At 44.0% G+C, this 24,069-nt stretch overlaps 1 protein-coding gene and 1 long non-coding RNA gene across 7 annotated transcripts in view; one reads left to right on the top strand and one right to left on the bottom strand.

The window, feature by feature from the left end:
* The window catches only part of sox5 (SRY-box transcription factor 5), a 396,290-nt gene that overhangs the window by 104,523 nt on the left and 267,698 nt on the right, over nucleotides 1–24,069 (bottom strand). The window lies entirely within an intron of this gene.
* Nucleotides 12,181–17,411, top strand: LOC117504249. The gene is made up of 3 exons (XR_004558748.1): nucleotides 12,181–12,339; nucleotides 12,873–12,875; nucleotides 17,393–17,411. It is a non-coding gene; the product is annotated as an uncharacterized LOC117504249 (long non-coding RNA).

The raw sequence follows: 24,069 nt of genomic DNA, 5'->3' as shown, positions 1-24,069 counted from the left end.
TACAAAAGTTCTGATTTGTATTAACAGCAACTCTTATACTTCAGCCCAGTGTCACGTTATTAGGTCGTAATATCGTCACAAAATGTACTACATTTTCATGAAGGGGTTGTCTAAACCTAACCATAACCATAACCATAACTCAAACGCCACACGGCAGGTACGCAAAACTCTCCCATTCACAATCTCTTATTTCATGATACTGTTACAAAATTAGCTTGTGATACAAAAAATGGACAACATTTCATGATGGTATCACGTACTAATAGATTAAATCACTTTTAATGATGGCATCATGGAATTCATTCATTCATTACCACCGGCTTATCCTCGTCCGGATTGTAGTGACAAACGGAGCAAGCAGCTCACCCCACACTTCGTTATCCTTGGCCAAGTCCTGTAACTCTTCCCGGAGGATCTCAAGGCATTCCCAAACCAGTTGGGAAATATAATCTCTCCAGCATGATCTGTGTCTTCCCCGGGGCTTACTCCAATTTGGCTGCACCTGGAAGACCTCCCTAGGGAGATGACCAGGTGGCATCCTCACCTGGTGCCCGAACCACCTCAGCTGGCTCCTTTCTACTCCAATTCAGAGTACCACGAAATGCAGTGAGGTATGGTTGTATACTTAGCTTGTCCATTTTAATGAAAATGGAGGGACAATGCATAAAAATGGCTGCAATTCCTAAATGGCTAATGTAGTATTTTTGTTAGATCCTTTGATTTAAACCTAACAATCTCCGGTACAAGAACACCTTGATGGTTTCATTTCAAATCCATTATGTTGGTGCACAGATACAAAAAACAAAAAATTGCATCGCTGTCTAAATATTCATGGACCCAACAGTAGACTCCAGTATCTCACAAAATTTTTTTTGATGAATGGTTAACTATTTTTACTGACTGATTTCTGTCAGCTCCATCTTTTATAACATCTGTTGCCTTTTTCCCCAGAAGATTCCAGTCCCTAACAAAACAGCCGTGACTCTTTGAGCTCGCTAATTGTCAAAACAATGTTTGGCCGAGTGGAATCTGGCAGCTGGACACAGAGAGCGACGATAACCTTGGCCATAACCTTATTAGCTTAATTAAATGTAGCAAAAAGGGTCAAACATTCGTGTGCTGGCCTGCATTCGCCGTTCGGTCATAGTGAGTCGGTACTGGGGGGCAGACAGGACTAGACACAGAGGGATCCCTGTTAGAAAGTGAAGAGGTCATGCATCCAGTGGGATGCGGTGTCTGTCAGACAAAGCGCCGTGAGCTAATACACAAGTGTCCGGTATCTCGGTGTTGGATGTCTACTTCGAGCAGCATCACAAGCTCGGCTGGTGTGAAGCAAACAAACATGAGTACATGAGTTTGAGCTGAGAAAGTGAGAAAGAGACAAAGAAAGATGGAAAATGTGCTACGAGGAAACCGCGGACAGTTGAATGTTTCCCATCCGTACTTCGAGTGTGTTCTGAACAAAGACAGACACGCTGTGACACCCGTTAGGCGCCATCTAACATGTGCACGAAGCTTTAAATAGCACCGCCGAACGCAGTTTGTGCCGTTAATTAAGAGGAATAAGTGTTGTCCAGAAGGAAACACCTGACAGGTGTGTCTGTATTTTCCTCTCTGCGTCACCTGTGTTTCTCCTTTCGCTCTTCAGACGGGGCAGGATGGACGGTTTGGCAAAAAGAAAGGAACAAGTGAGCAGGCGGCGTAAGGAGGGATGGACGGAGGAATAACATGCTGCCTGGGGAAACACAGTAAACACAGTTATGGGCCAGGTGGACATTAACAAGCTGACTAACATTATGAAGTAACTGCGGAAACCAAACTGTTTTCTAATAAAGAGAACATTTTTTTGTGGGGGGGGATTACAATAGGAGATGGGATTCTCTGTTGGAATAAGAGGTTTATAAGGGGGCGGGTTCGGTAGGTGGCCAGGGGAAGAGATTGGGACTTATTCCAAAAATGACCCTAAATATGGAGTTTTCTGGTAAACTGTGAAATGTAATTACTAACTTTTTAATATGGTATTAAAAAGTCCTTTCTGGCAGTTCAAATCTGTATTCTTTTATGGAAGACAGAAGTATTAACATAAAATAAAGATGAAGACCATAAACCACAATTAAAGAAATGTTACCTCCTTCCAGGAAACACAGACTTCGCCAGCAATGAAATATTGCAATGAATTCATTTTCTCTATATACACATTGTGCTGCATGACCAACACAGTCACTCTCAGTGGTACAAGATTATAAATTTAATCTTAATTTGCCTCATCCATCCAACACAGCTGCCATGATCAAGAACCAAAGTGCAATAATAGGCGCTTGCTGATTGGTTGAAAATTTCCATGTGATTATTTCTGCCGAATAAGGCCGCGTATCCATATAGCATTTTTTTCTGGCGGAAAATACTTCTGAGCGTGAGTCCAATCTGGTATCACAGGTGAGTTTTTTGTTTCTATTGCAATAGATTTTATGTGGGAAAATCAGCTGACAGAAACTGTAAAATAAAAATCTCCTTTTGCGAAGCGACAATGGTTTCCTCTGTCTATTTGCTTGAAAAGGCCCTGCAGTGACATCACAAAGTCGTTCTCAAAAGTTTAGGGATTTTAACTTAAAAGTGCTCAGAGCGGCCACAGAAAAAAGGGAGAGGGTTTCCAACCCTACCCCCATCCCGACACGTTTCTGGATTTACACATTTCACACAATCAACAATGAAAAATTTTTTCAAAATCTGTTTCAAAATGGAAAACCTTCACCCATGCACCAGATTTGCTGTTCGCAAGAACCCCAGAAATTCCATTAATGTGTTTGCAAAAGCCAAGGACATTTTGGTCAAAAGTCTAAATTATGATGCTGTTGTTTTCATTCCAAAAACTTTCAACTTTTTATATCAAGAAGCCTGATTTTATATGCTGTATTTTCTGGAGTTAAAAATTGCCTCTGGAAGAGGAAAAACCCATATATAAGTCACACTGGCACATTTTTCTGAATTATTGACTTTTTAATATGGGATTTTTGTGCCTTGCAGTAATTGTAATTATTGAGTTCATTTTGTTTAGTGTTATGATTCCTGGGAACGTGATTTTTGGTATAGAAGTCGTACCAGAGTATAAGTCACAGGAGCTCCCAAACTAGTTAAAAAAGAAAAAAAAAAAAACACAACTTATACCCCAGAAAATACAGCACATATGTAAAAGCCTCAAATTTTAAATTTTACTCTAGTGCCACTGTAAATGTTACAAATTGTAGTTATGAGATGAATCCATCCTCACAAGCAGAATAAAGGACATTTCTAAAAATGTTATGTTTAAATGTGTAAAGACAGACAGAAGACAGATGATCACAGGCTCGCTACTCATGAGATATCAGGGGGTTTGTTGTGTTTGTTTCAAACAGACTGTGATAAAAGCTCTTAACTCCCTTGTCTCCTCATCTTTTATTTCTATCTCAAAGGAAGACAAAGACACACGTGACAATGCAGCTTCAATCCCACCAGAGACATTTCTTAATTAAGCTTTTGGTCATTAAATGCTCAAACTAAACAATCTGTGGTTATTGTTGACCCTTAGGATGACTTGAACGCGGGTTCACGGTGGTGTTGTAACGTCGGCCCTCTTACACCCACTGACTGTGATGTTTTGGAAAGGCAACACAGATCCACACCTGGCAAGACTGCTGTGCGGCAGTTGATTTGTGTTGTCGGCATTACAAGCACCTTCAGTGTGTGTGTGTGTGTGTGTGTGTGTGTGTGTGTGTAGGTGACAGCTCCAGCCCCGAACTGACTGGCATCTGGCGGTGGCAGTTGTTTTAACAGCTGAGCTGACAGCATTAATCCGAACGCACCCAAATCAAAAGGAGACAACACCTGTTCACTGCTCCTGGAAGAGACGCGGGGAGCGAGGGAGCGAAGGAAGTATGAATGGAGGCAACGAGAGGGGGTGAACAGAAGCAGGTGGAGAGAGTGACGGGGACAAAGAGAGCCAAGGGGAGAAGGATGGAGCAAAAGTGGCATTTCCATCCTGGACAAACGGGTACAGGATGGAAAGTGAGGGAGTGAGAAAGGAGAAGAACAAGAGAGGGCAGAGAGGAAGTGAAGGGATGAGAGCGGGCACGCTGCCAGGCAGCAGCAGCACTCGTTCCCCTGAGCGCAGCGGAAAGGGGCAGCAGGCCAAGCGAGGAGGGAGGGGAGAGGTGAAAGGATGGATAGAGGGATCAGACGGAGGAAGATAGGGGCGCACAATGACAGACGAGCACAGCGATCTACCCGGATAGAGTGTCTGACGTGAGTGGATGATGACGACCAGTCTGCTCGCCAAGGAGGAGCTAATGAAAAGAATGTGGTGGGTGCGGAGGAGGGGGAGGCGATGCTGGAGATGCTTGTCTCCCAGCATCTGGCTCAAATAAGTCTGGGCCGGCCTGTGGATGAAGGGTCGTAACCTCTGAGGCTGACAACACAGACACCAGCACTTCATCTGCAAGACCCGCCCTCTGACCAAGCAGCCAGGGGTTAATTAATATAGACCCTGTGGTCTTCAAAGGCCAACACACTGGCTCGCTGGCTGTGGGGCTTGAGGTCTGACCAAGTTAAAAGAATCAGGCTCTGTGTCTGGCTGGGATACTGACTGACTGATTAGCCAGCTAGCTGACTGATTCATTAGGAATGACTGGAGCGCTATGAGCCCACAGCAGCACGCGCACCACCTACATATGTGTTCAGTAGGTGCGGCCTGTGGCTCATGATTCTTCCACTGGTTGTTGGCACGTGTCCATTTGCTGGAGCTGACCTTTCCCCCAGGATGGCCTTTTGGTCCAGTGGTTAAGTCCAAAAAACACCAACGCCCCGTGTTTACATTTATTTACTTATCTGTTACAATTTGTCAAAACATTCAATGATATATCAAATGATTTAATACATTACTAAATACTCGGGACATCTCTATCAAGTTTTTTTTTTTCCCCCCGATCACAATTTAAGTCATTTAATATTGATCAGCTGCCAATCCAGGATGAAAAATGTCAACGTTTTAAAAACATCATTCAATATGGAGGAGGTGAGAAAACAAGCTGATTTTTTGAGCAAATGCTTGGAAGATATGTACAATTATGTAGAACAACTTTGACCATTGGTAGTTACACACATGGTGAAATTGCCAGCCAAAAATGGGTCAAAAAGTATGTTTTTAAAGCAGGAACCATTTTTAGAGTCACATAAGTTCTACGTTATGATCTTTGCAGAGTCAGATTCACTCCTGCAGACAGTCCTGTCTTCAATTTGAAGGAATCCATCATCTGTAGCCTGTTGTAAATGATTGTAGGCTGATACTGGCCCCCTGAAAATTGATTTTTCTATTTTTTGTGCATAAAAACACCACTTTGGAAACCAGTAACTGAGAAAACGAAAGTCTGGAAAGTAAAGGTTAGCCATATATCTTTGCTTGTTTCAGAGATATTGGAATCCAAAAGTGCCTACTCAGGAACATATGCTATTCACAAGAGTCACAAATAGGTAAAACAACTCTTTTTTTAAAGGCCCATAGTTCAGAAACCTTAAGATTTTACACCTAAAAGTTTGCACATGTTCATTATACATGTAGAGCAGGGGTGGGCAATCATGTGCCATGAAGGGCCGAAGCACTGCAGGTTTTCCTTGCTACCAATCACCTCAGCAGGTGATTTCATTAATGTTCAGGTGTTTCAGCAGGTGTTTCATTGACAACCAGGTGGTTATGTTCAAGGGAGAAGCTCATCAGCAACCCACCTGCTGAGGTGATTGGTTGCAAGGAAAACCTGCAGTGTCTCGGCCCTCGTTGCCCACCCCTGATGTAGAGGGACTAACACCATTTTTAACGCCAAATCTGAGTGGGTGACCGTGGGCGATTTCTAGACTTTGGTTGAGTTCACACAGTATTAACCTCAAAGCAAAGGGATGTTGTGAGTATGGTGTTTTATTTCTGACCACGAGACGTCAGTAATGGCAGTTAAATGTGTAGTAAGATGGAAGAGAAGGTTGTCGTAACCACGTCTGTCCAACTCACAGCAGTAATGCAAATGTTAATGGCTGCTAACTGCTAATAAACTCTACAGAAAAAGAAAAGGAAAAAAGAGGAATGGAGATACGCACATTGTGAAAGTCAAAGTGATAATCTATCTACTCACTCACTGCATTGTAAGTTGCAAGCCTAGGCTTTTCAAAAACCTAGAAATGTGTTACTTCATTGGTATTTTAAGGAACTCAGACATAATTACACAGAACGTTGATAATATTAAAGATGTTTGAAATTTACTCTCACAAGGGCCCCCTCTGGCTACGGCCATGAATATAAATCTTATGCGGTGCTAAAGCGGTTTAACGTTCTGCACATAGGGGAGAGTTACAGAGGAGCTTCTCTTCTTCCTGCAGCATTGTCCGTACTGTAGAAGTGTTCTGCGTTCATCTCAATGCTTTAAGCTTAATTTCTAAACGACTGCAAACAATGCTGCTGACTTTCACTGTGCTGCTGTTACATAAAAATTATTTTATTATAATATTACTACCTGCATCGATGGATGAGCAGAACTGTCATGGCACCTCTTAGTTAACTATTTACGACATACTTTACGAAATTTTCAGGTCAAGCAACACCCAGTTTTGGACCAGTAGCCAGCTGGGCCTCTATAATGGTTGGAAAACGTGATTATCCCATGTTAGAGTGTCAGGTTTTAAATCCTGGATGTTGGGTGACATGGATCGACTTTCAGACATATAATGGAAGAGTAAAGCTTACACAGTTTACAGTTTGCAAAGGAAACTGAGGTTTAGACTTTCGCAAATGCTTAATACACATATTAATATATGTGACGTACTGTAATGCTCAGACAACCAGTATGCATGAAGCTCATGTCTGCAGCACATTCATACACTACAGGAAGATTATATTTTGCCATTAAGGTACAATTAAAGTGTGAAGATAACTGGCTATAGGAATGTTAATATATACTATACTGTATATATATATATATATATATATATATATATATATATATATATATATATATATATATATATATATATATATATATATATATATACTATACGGCCTTGCAGTTTCGCGGATTTTTTTAGTCCAATTTTGCATGTTTTTTTTTTTTTTTTACAGCGTATTGCGTTCTGCGTCCTCATCAAGCAGGCCGGTCGCGGCACCACGAAGGGAGAGTACGTGCATTGTGTTCTGCATGTCTGTTTATAAGAATCTTATCGCCCAGAAGAAAAAAAGAGCGCCAACAACTACCCATAACTGTGTTCTTCACTCGGAAAAAGACACTTGCACCGAGGTGCCACTCAGTGGAAAAAGACGCGAAAGCGGAGCAGCGCCAGGACGAAGAGGCACGATCAGAGGAACTGTGAAATACTGGTCAGTCACTATTAATAATTTCTTATGTGTCCAACCTCGTAGGTTGATCGTTAAAAATAAATTTGTTAGTTCTAAAAGCCATCATAATTATTTATTAGAAAACGTTCTATTTTTATTTCTCAAACAAATGTTTGGGCCTGAAAACAGGTTGGTCCTATTTTTCTACTAAGATTTGAACTTTAAGAGTGTTTAAACACGAGAGAAAAGTGAGAAAATGTTCATGCCTGTTTGAGAAAAGTGTATAAAGTGTGTAGTGAGGGGTTTTACAGCCTTAAAACATTTATTGTAAAAATAACCCTGACTACTTCGCGGATTTTGCCTATTGCAGGCTATTTTTAGAACGTAACTCCTGCGATAAACAAGAGACCACTATATATATATACGAGGGCTGTCAATAAAGTAACGGTCCTTTTTATTTTTTTCAAAAACTATATGGATTTCATTCATATGTTTTTACATCAGACATGCTTGAACCCTCGTGCGCATGCGTGAGTTTTCCCACGCCTGATGAGAGATTTTGAGGTGATACTGTCGCTTTAAGGACTTCCCACAGTGCGAGACGTCGCTCAGCGCTCTCAGCCGCCGTCGTCAGCCTGTTCAAGCTGAAAACCTCCACATTTCAGGCTCTATTGATCCAGGACCTCGTGAGAGAACAGAGAAGTTTCAGAAGAAGTCGGTTTCAGCATTTTATCCGGATATTCCACTGTTAAAGGAGATTTTTTTAATGAAAGACGTGCGGACGGGTCCGCGCGTCGGGACGCAGCCGCCGCAACGCTCCACCACAGGAAAAACACCTCTGTTGAAAGCCTTAAGGACAAGTTGGAACATGTCCTGCCTGTTAAACAATTTCTCATATACTCACTCCACTGAAAGCCATCAAAAGCCGCCTGGATTTTACAAATGGTTATCAACACGGAGGTGTTTTTCCTGTGCCGCCGCACCGCGTCGGCTGCGTCCCGATGCGCGGATCCGTCCGCACGTCTTTCATTAAAAAAATCTCCTTTAACAGTGGAATATCCGGATAAAATGCTGAAACCGACTTCTTCTGAAACTTCTCTGTTCTCTCACGACGTCCTGGATCAATAGAGCCTGAAATGTGGAGGTTTTCAGCTTGAACAGGCTGACGACGGTGGTTGAGAGCGCTGAGCGACGTCTCGCATCGTGGGAAGTCCTTAAAGCGACAGAATCACCTCAAAATCTCTCATCAGCCGTTAAAATTTTCACTGAAAACCAGCTTAATTTTTCGAACCGTGTCCACTTCGATGTGTCTCACAGGTTTAGAAAAAATTTTGATCAAACAACGCGCCAGTCTCTCAGCAACTTCTCAGACAAAGGAATTCCGACGAGGGGCTGGACGACTCCTCCCACAAGGAGTGCTCACAGGCGAATGACGCCACCGACTGTTATATGGCTGGGGGGGGCCTGGCTGCCGGTTTGTTTGTCTGTTTGTTTTCCTCCCAGGTGGTGTGCATTTGGGACTGAGTGGCTGTGTTGCTGAGGCTGTCAGGACCTCACCCTGATCACCTGCGACTCGTCAGGACTCACAGCTGAGGTGCATCTGGATGGATTGGAGCATGTTGGCATTTAAGACTGGAGTGCACAGTGTGTATTTGCCAGAGACTCGACCTTGTGACCAGACGGGTGAGATCGTCGTCTCGGGAGCCATCTCATCAGCAGCGGATGCTGAGAAACGTCCAGGTTTGATGCACAGTCTGTGAAAGAGGAGGGGGTGAGGTCTCACGCTCGTCAGCACACTTCCTGAGGTACGTTAGATTTTGTGACTAACAGTTATACAGTCAGTAAATGTGGTGTCCCTCACACCTTATTGTATTGAGCTGTTTGTTAGTCATGTATCAGCTTCCACTGCGGTGGAGTTTTGTGAACTGGATGTTCCATGCCTGCAGGTTGGAAGCTGATCAGCAATCAAGCCAGGAAGTGTTTGCTGTTTGTACACCTTTAAGTGTTCTGTGTGTAGAGTGTGGACTCACATAATGGTTCCTTCTTTCACAGACTCGGTTGTTGCGGCCACCTGGGGGGTGTCGGCGGGGTCCTTGGGTCCGAAACAGCTTCTGGCTCCGGACCGTTAGCGCTGCTGGGAGCGCACCACGCCAGACCGCACCTTTTTGTATTATCACTGTTATGTATTAAATTCAGTTAGCCTTTGTACCGTGCTCTGCTTATTTCATACTGGGTCCTTCAAACGCTGGTCGGTTCTCCGAGCTGCGTCCGACACATAACAACCGACAGGCGTGGAAAAACTCACGCATGCGCACGAGGGTTCAAGCATGTCTGACGTAAAAACATATGAATGAAATCCATATAGTTTTTGAAAAAATAAAAAGGACTCTTACTTTATTGACAGCCCTCGTATATATATATATATATATATATATATATATATATATATATATATATATATATATATATATATATATATATATATATATATATATATATATATATATATGCATGCCACATATCACATATGCAAAAACGTGCATCAAACAAACATCATAATAAGAAATGCCAAGACACATGTAAAACCATCTGGTTCATCTTTTCTTGATAGATTAGGATTAACTGATCGCAACCAAAAATCGAATCACTTCTTCCCATCCGCAGGCCCAATATGCCTGCCATGTACACTTGAACGGGAAATTGTGTCCAAACCTTTGACTTGTAGTGTAAATTCAAACGTAGTTGTAAAGAAACAAAGAAGATCTCAAGAATATACACCTCTGGCAGTATTGGTAATAATCTAATAATTTCATTACCTGGTATGTTTCAGATTTGCCTTTATACAGATTTCTCAAATTTTTATATATACGAGGTCTGTCAATAAAGTAACGGTCCTTTTATTTTTTTCAAAAACTATATGGATTTCATTCATATGTTTTTACGTCAGACATGCTTGAACCCTCGTGCGCATTCGTGAGTTTTTCCACGCCTGTCGGTGACGTCATTCGCCTGTGAGCACGCCTTGGGAAGGAGTGGTCCCGCCTCCTCGTCGGATTTTCATTGTCTGGAAATGGCGGAATGAAAAGCACTTTTTTTCCATCAGAATGTTTTCAGAAACTGTTAGAGACTGGCACCTCGAAACCATTCGAAAAATTTATCTGGCTTTCGGTGAAAATTTTATGGGCTTCACAGAGAATAAGGTCTGTTACTACAGTGTTAAGGACCCCTTTAAGGACGCTCGGCATGCCGCGCTCCGAGCTGCGACGACGCGGCACAAGCGCGTGTCAGAGGACAAGTTTGGACATGTCTGTCTCGGCTTTCAATGCTTACCAGTCCAGTAAGTATCAGTGAAATTGTGGAGAGCTGGACATGTCCAAACTTGTCCTCTGACACGCCGAAACGGAGGTGTTCCTTTGTCTCGCTTCCAAAGCGAATCGGTCTTTACGCGCGAAGCCTCCGTGCGGCTTTCCATGACAAAATCTCTTGTTAAAAGTGAAATCTGCTGGAAAATGGCTGATGTCCAGCTCTTGTGATAACCAGAGAAAGAGCACATGATGGTCTTGTATCCACAGAGCCATCCGTTTAGAAATGGTCCGGCAGCTTGTGCCGCATCGTCGCAGCTCGGAGCGTGGCACGCCGAGCGTCCTTAAAGGGGTCCTTAACGCTGTAATAACAGACCTTATTCTCTGTGAAGCCCGTAAAATTTTCACCGAAAGCCAGATAAATTTTTTGAATGGTTTCCAGGTGCCAGTCTCTAGCAGCTTCTGAAAAAATTCTGATGGAAAAAAAGTCTTTTTCATTCCGCCATTTCCAGACAATGAAAATCCGATGAGGGGGCGGGACCACTCCTTCCCAAGGCGTGCTCACAGGCGAATGATGTCACCGACAGGCGTGGAAAAACTCACGCAGGCGCACGAGGGTTCAAGCATGTCTGACGTAAAAACATATGAATGAAATCCATATAGTTTTTGAAAAAAATAAAAAGGATCGTTACTTTACTGACAGACCTCGTATACTGTATTTTCCGACAGGTCCTGCGACTTATATGGGTGATTCTTAGACTATGGGCACTTATTATGTCCTTTGATCGTATTGTATGAAAAACAGAAAAAAGGGGAAATTTCACACTTTTATAGTTATCTTTACAATGAAAGCGTGTTAAGAAATTTGTTCTAGTAGTCTATGATGACTTTTTCACCTTTTTTCAGCATCATTATATGCAAATATTGCCGTTTTGTGCTTGTCCCACACCCAGACTTTTGATCTTCAATGATAAAAATGAATGGTAAAGAAACGTTTTTTCTAATGTTTTAAAATATCTCTGAATAAAATATCAGTAAGATAATCAAAACATAATTGGGGTATTCAATGTCATACAACTGTTGTGATTTTTTTTAAACAAAATGTAGTTGTCCCACACTATTGCCATAATTTCCACCACAACACTAATGTCCCTTTAAACAGTTTGTATGAAAGATTGTTTGGGTAGTTTCTATGGAGATAGACAGTGACATCAGAGCACATGTATATAGCACCAAATCACAACAAACAGTTGCCCCAAGGCACTTTATATTGTAAGGCAATGGTGTGGTGGAAATTACATTTACAAGGCCAATAGTGCCCGTAGTTAAGGAATCACCCATATACGGGGGGGAAAAAAATCACGATTCACAACCACAAATTTTCTTTACACTTGATATGAGAAACACACCATTAAACTACCTTTTTGTTTTAAAAAACTTCCTAACAAGGCTTGATTGCTTTCAGCACGGAGTCAGGTCGCACTTAAAGTGTTTTTAAATGAGCGATCGTCATGGCGTTACTATTTTGAGCTTTTCCTCATGTCGGGCTCCAGATAAAAAAACAATTAGCAGTCATGCTCACTTCAAGCAAATAAATATGAATAAATGTCTTTATCAAACAGCAACGATTGCTGTCAAATGACACAAAGAACTGCGGCGTAAAAACACAAAGGAACAGACATTCATGTCTGTGTGTGCACTGTTACTGCGCACATGAACAGACGTTCATTCTATAGCAGAGTAACAATGTGAACAAGAAACATAAATATGCTGTGTGTGAGCTGATTTAATACTGAACTCACCCTAAGTTTGCGTTGGACCGCTGTCACTTTGGGAAATATTCCACATAGAATCCAACAGAAATCAGCGCTCAAAAAGTCTGTACGAAGTTCGTGTGAAAATCCACAGTTAAATGAGGAAGAGGAAAAGTCTTTAACAGCTGACTATGGAGACTCAAAATAGTCTGTCCTCTGGACGGGCACAGGGCTGTTTCCATGGATCTTCTCAGCAACCGGACCCCATTTTGTGATCATAGGGGGAAACCACCTGCTTAGGGATGGGTATCGAGAACCGGTTCCTTTCGGGCATCGTTAAGAAATGATTCGATCCACCGACATCAATAAGCTTTGTGCTTAACGATTCTGTTATCGGTCCTTCAGAGTGGCCGTTGTTTTGGCGGGTGTCAGAAAATGATCATTTCTCTACATTGATTACAGACCCTGCAGCTGGTCCTTAATCAACTTTTCTGCAGCACGGCTTTGTTTTGAACCTTGAACCAATCGAACCATGGTTCGCAGATTGAAGCAATGTTTCGGTCGATTGCTTCATTTATTTCTTTCTTTCGCTTAATTTTCCCCGCTAAAACCCTAAAGAGCATACGTCTGTGAGTATTATTTACCTTTTCTATGTTAAACCGACCTGTTATGGTCTTCTGAAGCAGTTGATAGATGTATTTTATAACTTAAAAACGGGAGCGATGCTAACGCATTAGCATGTCTATGGCATTTTCAATGTTAAAAGTTAGCATTTAGCAATTGCAGCCGTCATCACGTTCGGGTGCATTTGTTTTCAAATTGTAATATTCCTTAAATTTATTTTTGCTTATATATTAATAATCTAATGATTATTATATAGAATTTTAGAGAAAGAGACAAAAAGAACCTGAATAGAAACACAACAGAAAATATATAATAGTAACTAACTAAACACATAAATAAATAAATACATACAGAAATAAGTGTTTCCTGTGAACACCTAGTGACTCTCACACCTCCATTTCATCCCTGTCTTATTTAAGTTTAATGACAGTTTGTTTCCGTCAAACCATATTTTCAGTTTGTTAATTTCTTCAGTGATTTACTCCAGAACTATCTGCCAAACTAGAAAACTGCTGCATCCTAGTAAGAGCAGAATACTACTGGAATTAATTTGAATAAGGAAAGTTGTTTTTTTTTCTCACCTAAATGGATTCAGCACTCACTCCAGTTTATTGTCTGGAATAATACCAGATTACATTTCAGAGCTTCTAGAATTGAAACATTTTGGTGCAGGTGGTGTTGGGGGATAATTTTGGGTTTAAGCTTTTTTTTGTTTTTCACCACTTTAATCCCTGAATATGAGTTGTGATTCACTTTTGTGCGGATTAAAGTTACTAACTGGGACTCCTGTCTTGTTGCGAGAAAGAAACGAGAATCATGCTCCGTTCTGTTCACACAGCTCCAAACGCTGCGCGGCTCTCTGACAAGTCGAGATAGAACGATAGAATTCAGTCTGAATTAATAACTTCAAAGCGAAACACAGTTTTGTTTATTTTTATTTATGTCCAGAGATCAAGGATACAGTGACTAATTTCATATTTATTTACTTTAAGACTCAAGGAAATACATAGAAAACCTGTAAAGCCTACTTTTAGTACAAAAAACACGAGGTATCGATAAGGGAATCGATAAGGAATTGTATCGATAAGCAGAATCGATAATGGCATCGATATCGATAAAACCTTATCAATACCCATCCCTACACCTGCTAAGCGACCCACTGGTCTGAGCCTTCTGCTGGCGGGAGAGGGGGAGGACGACGGGGCTCCCCCCAGCCACGTCGTGAGCTGAGTCCTGCTTTTCACCCAACATTTTTTTTTCTCTTCACTCAAAGTTGTGGTGTGTCGACAAATCTGTCCCAAGATGCTTTGCTTCAGTAAAGGGAGTTGGGAACCACCAGAATAAAGTAAGTCCCTTCGGCTGCTCCCTTGTTTGCACTCGGGGTCGCCACAGCAAATCCAAGGTGGATCTGCATGTTGATTTGGCACAGGTTTTACGCCGGATGCCCTTCCTGATGCAACTCCACATTACATGGAGAAATGTGGCAGGGGTGGGATTTGAACCCAGAACCTTCCGAACTGAAACCAAGCGCATTAACCACTTGGCCACCACCCCTGCAAATCAGAAAAAAAAAACCTTTGCTCTGAAGACATACCATAACATGTTTTTTTACTGGAAGACTACATTTGAATGAAGGTGGACTTTTTTTTTCTCTTCAGAAGAAATCTTATTTGGATTTATTTGGAAGTACAAGGACAGCTTGTTTTAAGAAGAAAAAGAAAACTAATGATTGAAAACTAGTGATTTCATGAATGTACTAAAAAAGGAGTTTAAGTTGCATTTAAATTATGCTGTAAGTTAAATTATTTTAAAGTTACTGACTATTTTCATGGTTCTTGTCAAAAAAAAAGTGAAATTGAAGTGCTTTAATGGAAACCTTTGGTGTTTTTCAACTCTAATTCATAGAGCTTTCAACATTTTAGATGGACAAAAATCAAAGTTAGTGAACAAAACCCATTTGGGGGGATAAAAACATTCCTCTGGTTCGCCATGGGAATGGGAGCAAAGGAAAGAAAATGACAAAAAAAAGGGGGATTGAAAAACAATAGGGCATGCAAATGAAGCAAGTTTATGAGAACACTGAATAGAAAAATGATGGATTCTGGTGTTTTTTTGTGGGATGTGGTGGTGAATAGAGGTGTGTGGTGGGTGAGGGGGCAGCAAATCCTTGGGGTCTATCTAATATTTGGGAGGCAGGAAAAGTCTGCACTATCACAAATAGGTGCGAATGCAGACTGCAGACATGCAAAAGTATTCATATGGGATCTATTTACATACAGGAAAGGCATTCCTATTGCAAAGACGGACACACATAAACAAATATTGCACATCTCTGCCCCTTCAACAGGTATCCGCACGCAGCGCTGTGTCAGACAGTCACACTGTCTGAGTTGGCCACGACGTCTCAGCTATGGAAGCTCGGACTGATTCATGAACCTCGGGCTTTTGTCATTCACTTAATGCCACACCAGGAGGGCCGTAGCACACACAGCCCATCAGGAAAACCACAGGACCCTCTGCACTCTCTCCAAGCGCCTTTATACTTGTGTACCGTACAAAGGCCAAAGCGCTGCTTCCCCCATCCCCTGGAAAAACCACACACACACACACACACACACACACACACACACACACACACACACACACACACACACACACACACACACACACACACACACACACACACACACACACACACACACACACACACACACACACACACACACATGCTATTCATCTCCTTAATATCGCTCATCTGGGTTAGGAAGAATGGCCAAAAAGAAGTTTCATTCCCGCCGGTTGTCTCATGCGAGGCCAGCGAGAGAATGCGGCGTTAAAAAGCAGGATGCAAAACAATTCGATAAGAAAAGTGACTTGAATGCGCCTTTCATCAGGCCAACAATGGGCGGCCCCACAATAAGCCTCAGGTTCCCCCCATGATGCTGCCTGTTTCTCATGGCACAAAAGGGGAAACAAACTAAAGACGAACTGACTCGATATGAATTGTGAGCCAGGTCTGCGATGATCCCACCCACCACCACCCACCACCACCGCTGCCGCCGCCACCTATCTACAACAAATGTGACGACAGTGACACACAGATTGCATGAAAGAATGATAAATTAAAAGGAGCCGGAGCTTTTGTTCAACAGGCAACTCGGTGATATGTGAATGGTGTCAATGAACTTTCAAGTTTTAGCGCAGAAGGGGTTTTGTTTTCCTCGGCGGGGTCACGGGAGAGGAGATGTAACTCACAAAAGCAACACATGAGGTGTAAAAGAGTTCAAGGCAGCCTAAGCTGAATAACCACTTTGTTTCTATCCAACGTTTGAAAGTAGTGAAAGTGATCCTCAGACCCACCCCAGACTACGACTGCTCCCCTTTCTGAAGCCACTTCCTAACTTGACGAATTACTGAATTTATATTTAATGGTTTGTCCAGATGACTCACGGAATATTGGGAAGGGAGGGGAAGAATCCGCCCCAGCATATTTAATGTATATGATGGCTTAAACAAATAAGGTGAGTTATCTGTATATATTTAAAGCACCAACTGTCAGTTTAGAGATGGAATTCCGCTGGAGTGGGAACGGGATTCACGCTGGTTTCAGGGCAGAGTTGTGGTGCAGTTGCAGAGCTACACAGGAAATGACTTTGTAACTGCATTACTTGTGTGTTCAGTATATTCCCCTTCATACACACCCTGACATCACCAAAATATCCCAAGAACGTAGTTCTTCAACTGGTTCAAAATGCTGCCGCCAGACTTCTGACCAGAACCAGAAGGTTTGACCATATCACACCGGTTTTGGCATCCCTTCACTGGATTCTGGTCTCTTTGAGATCAGATTTTAAAGTGCTGCTATTGATTTACAAAACTGTTCATGGACTGGCACCTTCCTACCTGGCCGACCTGGTGAAGCCCTATGTACCGGCTCGGGCCCTGCGTTCACAGGGTGCGGGTCTATTGTGTGGCCCTAGGGTGAACAAAAAGTCAGCAGGTTACAGAGCCTTTTCTCACTGTGCCCCGGCACTATGGAACGATCTGCCTGCGCAGATCCTTCAGTCAGACTCTGTGGAGACTTTTATATCTAAACTGAAGACACATTTTTTTTTTCCTGTTTTGTCAATAGCATTTTACACAACTGTTTGTCTTCTTTTATTCTTTTTTTAATTTATGTTTTTATTCTTTTATTGTGTTTTTAATCTTTACTTCATTTTATTCTGCTTTTAAATGTTGTCTGTGAAGCGCCTTGAGGCGACTTGTCGCGATTTGGGGCTATATAAATTAATAAATTTGAAATTTGAAATTTGTCTTGTCTCGCTGCACTGGGAAAGTGTGTCCAAACCTTTGACTGGTACTGAAAGTGTGTGTGTGTGTGTGTGTCTACATATATAGAGAGAGCAAGAGAGACAGAGAGAGAAGAAAGAGCATTATACCATTACTGGATTGACACTCATGCAATCATATAATAGCCTGGAAATCCATTCAAAAACAACAAACAAACAAAAAAGCAAACAGCAAAAGCAACAAAGTTACTGACAAGACAAAATTTTGTTTAAATACAGTATAATTATACTTTTGATGTTACAGATTACATTTTTTTAAGCAGGTAATTTGTAACGTTACCCATTTTGAAAGTAAACATCCCAACACTGCTTTTGACGTATCCCCCCCCCAACCCACCCAGATAGCAGAGCAGCGGATGGATTAAGCAAAGTGAAGGGGGGGGGGGGGGGGGCTGATGGACTGCATCTCTCCCTCCACTTCTCAGGCTCATTCTTCTCTCACCCTCTTTTTCTTGGCAGAATGGATCTGCCCTTCCCATTGTCACCCTTTGGAGTGTACAGAAGCATGAGGGAGCTCCGGTAACAGTGTGCTTGTCTGGCACAATGGCCTTGCCTAAGTGCTCTCCTATAAAATGCCTCACTGCTCTCTAAAAGCAAACCTTGGGTTCCCTCCCTGCCTTGAAAATAGATGAAGTGCCATGTATGTGCGCGCGTGGGACCGAGTGTTTGTGTTGTGTGACATCTGTCATTGAGTTGGCATTTTCAGTATGGAAACCAGTGCCTCGCAGTGTCGTGGAGCAGCGAGGACACTCAGCCATAAAAACGGCATTCTAGTCGACTTCAAGGTTGTCAGCATGACTATAAACCTGCACGCTGTGCGTGAGCGAGATCCTGCGCGCGCGTATGTGTGTGCATGTGTGTCCTTGTTTCTCTTGCAGCCAGAACATGATGTAAAATGTCGAAGCCAGGATCTGACCCGGGAGATCCATCCTTGCTCCGTAAAACAACAATATTACCATTTGCTGCCTCCCGCACAAGAGACGTAAGTGACACAAAAAGTACACTGCATGCTCCGTTCTGAAAGAGATCATTTCTTCTGATTTCTCACTGTCTTTCACAAAAGCAGTGAGTGTGTTCATGTTTGGGTCACTGCACATGAACGCCAACAGTTTGTTGTTGCTTTTTGACTAATAAAAAGCACTTTTACCTTTTAGCATATCATAATATAGAATGTCATTATTGGTGAAGAACACATTAATTTTCAAAATTCTTATTCAATACATTATAAGGCTTTGAAGTGACCACTACACAGATGATATCATGAGTTTTAAACCCAACAAAATTCATTCTTGAAGCTGACTGTCAGGGAACAAAGAGATGTTTTACTTCTGATCCAATCAAGTGAGAAAAGCCATGTGAACCTGCTAAATTTTAATCTGCCAAATTTGAGCTTGAGATTTTTGTCATGATGGGAAGAACTGGCTCTGAAATGGAAAGACAGTCCCGAGAACTGAGGAAAACTGATGTATGCATACAGAAGAAGTGGTAGCCAAAAGGACAGAGCTGCAGCTTTGTAACAAGAAGATTGATCATAGTTTCAATCAACTGACCAAAGATCAATTCAAGGGGGGAAGGAGCCTGAGCTTGTGCGGGAGGTTGAGAGATACCGACTAGAGATAGTTGGGCTCACCTCCACGCACAGCTTGGGCTCTGGTACCCAACTCCTGGAGAGGGGCTGGACGCTTCATTTTTCTGGCGTCGCCCACGGGGAGAGGCGGAGAGCTGGGGTCGCATTGCTTATTGCTCCCCAGCTCAGTCGCCAAGTGTTGGAGTTCACTCCGATGAACAAGAGGGTTGCGTCCCTACGCCTTCAGGTCGGGGACAGGTCTCTCACTGTTTACTCGGCCTACGGGCAGAGCAGCAGTGCAGAGTACCCGACCTTCCTGGAGTCCCTGGGAGGGGTACTAGATAGCGCTCCGACTGGGGACTCCATTGTTCTCCTGGGGGATTTCAATGCCCACGTGGGCGGCGACAGTGAGACCTGGAGGGGGGTGATTGGGAAGCATGGCCTCCCCGATCTGAACCCGTGTGGTGTTCAGTTGTTGGACTTCTGTGCTAGTCACAGTTTGTCCATCACGAACACCATGTTCGAGCACAAGGGTGTCCATAAGTGCATGTGGCACCAGGCCACCCTGAGCCGGAGGTCGATGATTGACTTTGTAGTCGTATCATCTGACCGTCGGCCACGTGTCTCGGACACTCGAGTGAAGAGAGGGGCAGAGCTGTCGACTGATCACCACCTGGTAGTGAGTTGGATCCGCTGGGAGGGTAGGAAGCCGGTCAGACCTGGCAGGCCCAAACATATCGTGAGGGTCTTCAACTCCCACCTCCGGGAGAGCTTCTCCCAGATCCCGGGGGAGGTTGGAGACATGGAGTCCGAGTGGACCATGATCTCCACCTCCATTGTCGATGCGGCTGCTCGTAGCTGTGGTCGCAAGGTCTCTGGTGCCTGTCGCGGCGGCAATCCCCGAACCCGGTGGTGGACACCGGAAGTAAGGGATGCCGTCAAGCTGAAGAAGGAGTCCTACTTATCTTTGTTGGTAGGTGGGACCCCAGAGGCAGCTGACAGGTACCGGCAGGCTAAGCGTGTTGTAGCCCGTGCGGTCACAGAGGCAAAAACTCGGGTCTGGGAGGAGTTCGGGGAGGCTATGGAGGACTATCGGTCGGCCTCGAAGAGATTCTGGTAAACCGCCCAACGCCTCAGGAGGCGGAAGCAGCTCTCCAGCACTGTTTACGGTGCGGGTGGGGAGCTGTTGACCCTGACTGGGGATGTTGTCGGGCGGTGGAAGGAGTACTTCGAGGATCTCCTCAATCCCATCGTCACGTCTTCCGAAGAGGAAGCAGAGACTGGGGACTCAGAGGCGGACTCATCCATTACCCAGGCTGAAGTCACCGAGGTGGTTAGAAAGCTCCTCGGTGGCAAGGCTCCTGGGGTGGATGAAATCTGTCCTGAGTACCTTAAGTCTCTGGATGGTGTGGGGCTGTCTTGGCTGACACGCCTCTGCAACATCGCGTGGCGATCAGGGACAGTGCCTCTGGATTGGCAGACCGGGGTGGTGGTCCCTCTGTTTAAGAAGGGGGACTGGAGGGTGTGTTCCAACTACAGGGGGATCACACTCCTCAGCCTCCCCAGTAAGGTCTATTCCAGAGTACTGGAGAGGAGAATTCGACCGATGGTCGAACCTCGGATTCAAGAGGAGCAGTGTGGTTTTCGTCCTGGTCGCGGCACACTGGACCAGCTCTACACGCTCCATCGGGTGCTCAAGGGTTCATGGGAGTTTGCCCAACCAGTCCACATGTGTTTTGTGGATCTGGAGAAGGCGTTCGACCGTGTCCCTCGGGGCACCCTGTGGGGAGTGCTCCGGGAGTATGGGGTCCGGGGTCCTTTGCTAAGGGCTATCCGGTCCCTGTACGACCGCAGCAGGAGCTTGGTTCGCATTGCTGGTAGTAAGTCAAACCTGTTTCCAGTGCACGTTGGCCTCCACCAGGGCTGCCCTTTGTCACCGGTTCTGTTCATTATTTTTATGGACAGAATTTCTAGGCGTAGCCAGGGTGTAGAGGAGGTCTGGTTTGGGAACCACAGAATCGTCTCTGCTGTTTGCGGATGATGTGGTTCTGTTGGCTTCATCAAATCAGGACCTTCAGCGTGCACTGGGGCGGTTTTCAGCCGAGTGTGAAGCGTCTGGGATGAAAATCAGCACCTCCAAATCCGAGGCCATGGTTCTCGACCGGAAAAAGGTGCTTTGCCCTCTTCAGGTAGGTGGAGTGTCCTTGCCTCAAGTGGAGGAGTTTAAGTATCTCGGGGTCTTGTTCACGAGTGAGGGACGGATGGAGCGTGAGATCGATAGACGGATCGGTGCAGCATCTGCAGTGATGCGGTCGCTGTATCGGACCGTCGTGGTGAAGAGAGAGCTGAGTAGGGCGGCAAAGCTCACAATCGATTTACAGTCCGATCCTCACCTATGGTCATGAGATTTGGCTCATGACCGAAAGAACGAGATCGCGAGTACAAGCGGCCGAGATAAGTTTCCTCCGCAGGGTGGCTGGACACTCCCTTAGAGATAGGGTGAGGAGCTCGGTCACTCGGGAGGAGCTCGGAGTCGAGCCGCTGCTCCTCCATGTCGAAAGGTGTTCCGGGCACGTCCCACTGGGAGGAGGCCCCGGGGAAGACCCAGGACACGCTGGAGGGACTACATCTCTCGGCTGGCTTGGGAACACTTTGGGGTTCCCCCGGAGGAGCTGGGGGAGGTGTGTGTGGATCGGGAGGTCTGGGCGGCTTTGCTTGAGCTGCTGCCCCCGCGACCCGACTCCGGATAAAGCGGAAGAAAATGGATGGATGGATGGATGGATGGATGACCAAAGATCAGTAAATGTTTCATTGACACCACTAAGGTGCTGCTTCTGATGTGCAGATGTCGTGATATCAGTGAGGTAAACTTGATGTAAAACATTAGATTATGGTTATCAGAAATGTTTCTAGAACGTTTGCAGAATGTTATTACTTCCTTTATATATTGACAAGTAGGGTTTGGTATCGAGAACCGGTTCTTTTTGAGAATCGTTAAGAAATGATTCGATCCACTGACATCAACAGCCTTTTTGCTTAACGATTCCATTATCGGCCCTTCAGGGTGTTGTTTTTGAGGGTGTTTACAGCGGATCTGTAATCAATTGCTTCTGCAGCGGCTGTGCTTGAAGCTTGAAGCAACGAAGCAGTGCTCCGACCCGCTACTTCGTTAGTTCTCTACTTCACTGCTTCACTGCTTTTCAGAAGCGGCAAGTCCACTTCTTAACCCCTCTCAAAGCCATTAAAATATGTCAATCGTGGACTTCCGGTGTCATGGCGTAGGGACAGGACGTGCTTGGTGTTCGCTCTCCTGCTTTTATAGTATTTCACCACCATAAACTCGGAATTAGAGAATTAAATCAGATTGTTAAACTCGCAGAAGGTGGGTTAAAAAGAGAAGAGAGGCAAAGAAGACCTGAAAATGTCCAAATCACGGGATAGACACGCCTCGTCGTCGAAAACTAGCAGCGCAGCAGAACAAGCTAATAGCGCTAGCTCACCGATAATTAATACAACTGTGAACGACCTACTTAGTGCCATTGAGTCGCTCAAAACTGAGCTGAAACAGGATAACGAAAGAGTGAGAAAAGATATCAACATCTTACAGCAAGAATTGAGCGGCAAACTCGATTCAATGACTGAGGATGTGAGAGGTCTGTCAGAAAGAGTGGAGGAAGCGGAGACCCGAGTGGGATGTGTGGAGGACGCGACACTAGATCTGACCCAAGCTATGACCGAGAGTTTGAAGCGACAAAGGCGGCTTCAAGACTGACTGAATTGGAGTCGAGATCCCGCAGAAACAACATCAGGATCTTTGGAGTAGACGAGCGGGAACACCCGAAATCAATGGTACAATTTATCTCAGATTTTCTAAAATGAGAGTTACAGTTATCAACAGACCTGGATTTAAAAATACAGCGTGCGCACCGCATCCCAGCAAAGCGTCCCAGTGCTTTCCCAAGAACCATTATAGTTAATTTCCAGGAATTCACCACTAAAGAAATGATCCTCAAAGAAGCATGGAAAAAGAGAATCCAGTCTAACGGCACAAGTGTCTTTTTTGATCACGATTACGCATTGGAGACGGTTCAAAAGCGAAGGAATACCAGCAGGTAAAGAAGGCGTTGAAGGAGCGGGGAATACGCTTTCAAACCCCGTATACAAGCATACGTATCCACTGGGACGACGGTGTGCGAACATACAGTACGGCGCGAGAAGCCGGGCTCGAGCTGAGGAGACGCGGGTTTGAGGTGGAGGTTCCCGCCGCAAATAAAGAAGATGACGCGCAATTCTGGCTTCAAAAACTCCAGGGGTGGCAGTATGTGGGGCAGAAGTCAAAAGAAGATGCGTCAGCAGCAGCGCGAAGAGCAAAAGACAAGCTGAAGGAGTTCCAAAGAAACGACGAGGAACGAGATTAATAAGAAGCTATTTTCCTCAGATAGCTAAACATATAAATTTGGCGGCCCTCTCAAACTTTGGAATTGGAGAGAGGACACCAGGAGTTGGCGCTATAACGTTGGACACTCAGGTTTGAGATGTTTATGTCACTCAAACCTTGTATAGGGCACTCCCACTTCGGGGAGATTAGCTCTGGACCTTCCAACGGGGTCGAGGTGGAAGAGATATATAATCCACCGGATGGAAGTCAGAAGTATTATTACTATTTTTTCTGTTTAAATAATTATGTTCTTGTTGTTCTTGTTCTAAGGTTCAGTTTTAGTGTGGGGCTTATTATTATGATATACAGCTTATATGAGCGGGGGGAGTGAATTAAAAATAGTTTCAATTAATATAAACGGCCTTGGTAATCCAATTAAGAGGAGCAGACTATTAACAAACATAAGAAGGTACAAAGCGCAGGTGATTTTCCTCCAAGAAACCCACCTGTCAATAGCAGAACATGAGAAATTTAAAAAGATGGGCTACAAAAACTCTTTTTTTTGCTCCTATAAAAATAACAGAAGAAGAGGAGTAATTATTCTTATAACTAACTGTAAATTTTGAACTGACGGAGGAAGACTGTGATAAAGATGGGAGATATGTGATGGTCAAAGGAAAGATTGATAATCAATCAATCAATCAATTTTTTTTATATAGCGCCAAATCACAACAAACAGTTGCCCCAAGG

This window comes from Thalassophryne amazonica, chromosome 22 (genome assembly GCF_902500255.1).
Source record: "Thalassophryne amazonica chromosome 22, fThaAma1.1, whole genome shotgun sequence".
NCBI classification, from domain to species: Eukaryota; Metazoa; Chordata; class Actinopteri; order Batrachoidiformes; family Batrachoididae; genus Thalassophryne; species Thalassophryne amazonica.
This window is presented reverse-complemented; position numbering and strand designations above follow the sequence as displayed.